Source organism: Myotis lucifugus, unplaced genomic scaffold (assembly GCF_000147115.1).
Source record: "Myotis lucifugus unplaced genomic scaffold, Myoluc2.0 scaffold_190, whole genome shotgun sequence".
NCBI classification, from domain to species: Eukaryota; Metazoa; Chordata; class Mammalia; order Chiroptera; family Vespertilionidae; genus Myotis; species Myotis lucifugus.
Window position 1 is genome coordinate 457,387 of NW_005871238.1, and position 4,783 is coordinate 462,169.

A 4,783-nucleotide genomic window follows, 5' to 3' on the forward strand; every position below is an offset into this window, starting at 1 on the left:
ACTGAGGCCTTTGCATGTCTTCAGGGCTTGGCTTAAGCGTTCATAGTGCTCTAGGAGATGGGGAACTACGGCAGGGTTTTTCTGTTTGTTTTGTTTTTTAAAAATATTTTTATTGATTTCAGAGAGGAAGGGAGAGGGAGAGAGAGATAGAAACATCAACGATGAGAATCATTGATCGGCTGCCTCCTACACGCCCCACACTGGGGATCGAGCCCACAACCCAGGCATGTGCCCTGACCGGGAATCAAACCATAACCTCCTGGTTCAGAGGTCGACGCACTGAGCCACGTATGGCAGGTTTTTAATGGACATTTGTGGAGAGACAGCTTCATTCCTCAGAGCATCCAAGGAGGAGCCTGGCCCTGCCATTCTGTTTCATCAGGAAAACAAGGAACATAGCCATCGTCAAACATGGCAATGAGGGAGGCTGGCGGGCAGGAATAAGGACTAGTGACTTACACCATAAATACACGTTAGACCGTGTGACTTGGCCACAGCGCTCAGGTGATGTCACCTGACACTGTTGTATTTATAGCTTTGTTCACTGTTCTTTGGGATTTTTTTTTTTCACATTCAAGGTAATATATCTCTCCCTCCCACACAATCATGCCATTTCCGCTTTTCTTCCGGTGCTTTTCTGGAACTTACCAAATGCCTAGATAGTGGGCACGCTCCTCCTGTAGTTTAATTGCTAGCCCTCTGGCTCTGTAGTCTATAAAATGGAACTCAACCCCCTTTCTGCTACCGGAAATTATCAGTAGAATTCAGAACAGGGAACTCTCTCTCTCTCTTTTCAGTCCTAAGACGCTGCTATGTGCCAGGCACTGTGGTGACAGCGTGAACAATATGGACGCAATCTCCACCTGTCCAGGTCTTACCAGCCAACAGGGGAAACAGACACTGGATGCCTAATTACACGTGTGATTGATGCTGCCATGGGAGTAGAGAGTGCTCGAGGGCCCTAACAAGGTGATCTAACCTGTTTGGAGGAGTTCCAGCGGCTTCCCTGGAGAAGCGACATTTGGTGTGAGGTCTGAGGGATCAGTAGGACTTAGCCTGGGGGATGAGGTCGGGGTGGGGCGCTGAGGGCAAAAGGACATTGCAGACGAGGGAACAGAGCATGCGGGGGCCCCAATAAGGAGAGATATGTGGCCAGTTCCAAGAACTCAGAGAAGCCTAGAGAGCTGGAGTATAAGGGGCCCCAGGGATAGTGGGGAGCAGTGAAGCTGGGAGGCAAGACACCTCCATACCAGTGACTTTTAGGTCAGGGAGTGAGGTGGTCGAATTTGAGAGAGACCACTGCAAACAACAGGAGTGAGGAAGGGGCAGGAGCAGACACCCAGCCGCCATTGCTGGTGGGCAGGGCAGGGAGGACGTAGGATGGTGACAGGAGATGGAAGGACCAACAGGAACTGGAGGCTGATTGGGTGGGACAGGGTGGAAGAGAGAGCAGTCAGGTACAGACGAGCAGGTCTTTGGTTTGAATAACAGGATGGAAACCAGTGCCATTAAAAAAATACGTATTTTGATATTAGTGCCATTTTTTTTTTACCACCTGATTGAGGTCTGATGACAAACAAAAAGCTGTACATATTGAATGCGTACAAATTGATGGGTTTAGAGATAAGTATGCACCCATGAAATAAGCCATCACCACCATCTATGCCGTAAACATAACTATCACCTCAAAGTTTTCTCCTGTTCCCTTTATTATTATTTTATTTTATTATAGGAACAATTAAACAACAACCTTCTTTGTAAGTATTTAAGGAACACATACAGCATGGTAACTATAGGTACTGCATATGCTATACAGTAGATCTCTAGGACTTATCCTATATAACTGAAACTTTGAATCCTTTTGATCAATGCCAGCCCTCTCCCCTTCCCCGTCTCCGGGAAACCACCATCTGCTCTCTGGGCTGCCCTTCTTGAAGGAGGACCTCTGAAGGAGCAGCCAGATTTCTGACTTTTCCCCCCTCAGGGGCAACTTTGTCCTCTACCCTGGGTCTCTTTGCAAAGCCTCAATCTGGGCTTTCCCCCGGGGAGGACTTAGTGAGCGGGTGGAAGAAGATAGGCTGAGGGCTGGCAGAGGGGGGAGACTGCCATGGCGGATGGAGGAGGACTTGGCGCCAGGCCTCATTGCTGGCTGACTGTTGCGGTTGGAATAGAGGCACTGGAGGGACATCAAATCAGCAGTTTCTGCCTGTGCGTTTAGGAAACGCTACCAAAAGTAGCCAGGCCCTGCCTGGCAGTCACAGCGAGGCCTGCTTCCTGGCGCAGAAGCTGGAGAGCCAGTGGGAGCAGGGAGTGATACCACTGGCCCAGGGAGTGACGGTCACACACAGGAAGTCCTGCCACATCATGTTCAGAGAGTTAGGAAATGGGTCCCTGACCTGGACCTCGAAAGGAATTCTGCATAGAAACAGGACTCAAGCGTTTCAAGAAGCAGTCCTCAACAGGCAACATTGATAGGGCCCCCCTATATGCCACGATAGCACACCTCAGCACGCATCTCAAGGGATGGCCTCCAACTTCTTTTTTAAAAAAAAATATATTTTATTGATTTCAGAGAGGAAGGGAGAGGGAGAGATAGAAACATCAATCATAAGAGAGAATCATTGATCGGCTGACTCCTGCACACCCCCTACTAGGGATCAAGCCCGCAACCCAGGCACATGCCTGACCAGCAATGAAACTGTGACCTCCTGGTTCATAGATCGATGCTCAACCACTGGGCCACACTAGCTGGGCCCCACTCCTTACTAAAGGCAAAAATAATACAGTTGTCAGAAAATTGAGTCCCAGAGAGAGGGGGGGGAGGGTCTATCTTATTTAAGGCCAATTTTGAGACTCTGACTGAAGGTCCTAATCTCAATTCCCAGTTCTAGGTAACTTTCCTTGATGCCTCCAAGCTGAGTTCAGTAACTCTTGCTATGCATGCTTTAAAAACATGGGCATTTTTCCATCTCCGCACCTGCCAGCTCAGTTGTAATGATCTGTTGGTCTTCCCCATTAGACTATGGACTCCTGGAGAACAATGAGATGTGCTTTATTCACCGCTGAATCCCAAGTGCTTAGCCTAGTGCCTGCACAGAGTAAACTTTTAATGCAGGTTTGTAAGATGAATAGAGAGATAAATGGGCGAATGAACTAATTAATTAATTAATCATCACCCAAGTCCTTAGCAAGCCTCTGTTGGGGCTATAAGGGTTTGAGTGGCATTGTTAAGGGTTACACTTTAAGTTAATGGCTCCTCTTATAATAAGGGTCAAGTAAGCCTAACCCTTGTATTCCCATTCACATCACCCTTAATCCTATCAAGACATGTGGTGACTTTAATACAACTTCAGGCCACAATCTTAGCTTCCCACTTAATCTCGTCTCTAGCTTGGATGCAAACATAAACATAGCCCTGTAAGCTAGTCCGATACGAAGGATGGGTGTTTCTAGGTCTTTGAGAAAGCACTGGGGAATGCTAAAGGTCAGAAGACGGTGGGCTGGGGAGTAGGATCCAGGGAAACTAAAACCAAGGCCCAAAGAAAAACGAGAGACTCCCCCTTCTCTTTAGCACCCTCCCCTCTGCGCACTTGAGTCTCTGATACCGGCAGGAGACCAAAGCTTATGGGGGTACGTTATCTCTTCCTGCGACCAGTGCCGAAAGAGAGAACGTGGGGGTTTAAGAAATCTTGAGCAGAACGCGGTGAGGGTTAAGGAAGAATGAAAAAACGAGACTGAGACAGAAACAGAGGGGAAAAGCTGGGCCTGGGTGTGGTGTCTGCCCTCTGTCAGGGGTCCTCAAACTACAGCCCACGGGCCACATGCAAATACAAATATTGTATTTGTTCCCGTTTTGTTTTTTTTACTTCAAAATAAGATATGTGCAGTGTGCATAGAAATTTGTTCATAGTGTTTTTTTAAACTATAGTCCGGCCCTCCAACGGTCTGAGGGACAGTGAACTGGCCCCCTGTTTAAAAAGTTTGAGGCCGAAACCGGTTTGGCTCAGTGGATAGAGCGTCAGCCTGCGGACTGAAAGGTCCCGGGTTCGATTCCGGTCAAGGGCATGTACCGTGGTTGCGGGCACATCCCCAGTGGGGAGTGTGCAGGAGGCAGCTGATCGATCGTCGATGTTTCTAGCTCTCTATCTCTCTCCCTTCCTCTCTGTAAAAAATCAATAAAATATATATATTTTTTAAAAAGTTTAAGGACCCCTGCTGAGAGATGAACAGAGCACCCTCCCACACCGGAAGTAAGTTTAATTTATACTCGAAGTAACAGGCAGTTACATCACATCTGGGTGGGCCTTGAGTTTCTGGCGACATAATGGGATCCCCCCCCCCCCCCCCAGCACCTGGGCGGGAAAGGCCAGACGGAGTGATGTCCTTGCCTCATGGCTAGGACCGCCTCCAGGGCTTGGCTTTGCCTGCACCCTGGGTTCAGCCGACATATTTAAAAATGCCCGATGGGCTTGCCAGTGGCCCCCACAAAAGCTATAGGATGGTCAGAGATGTTTGGACATAAGAGGCCTTTGCTGATAAAAGCTCTTGGAAGAAGCCGGGGCGCAGGGCCGGGGAAGTTGGAGTTAGTGAGAGACATGGCCAAATCCTGACCCACGAGCCAAGAGGCCCGGGTTCTCTCCCAGTCCTACTCTTAACTATAATTGGCTTTGTGACCTCTGACAGGTCATTTCACCACCTGGAAGGTGAATGGATTTAGGGCTCATCGAGTTCTGAAGCTTGATGTTTGAGTCATTAGTTCACATTCCTTTCCCTACTTTTCCTT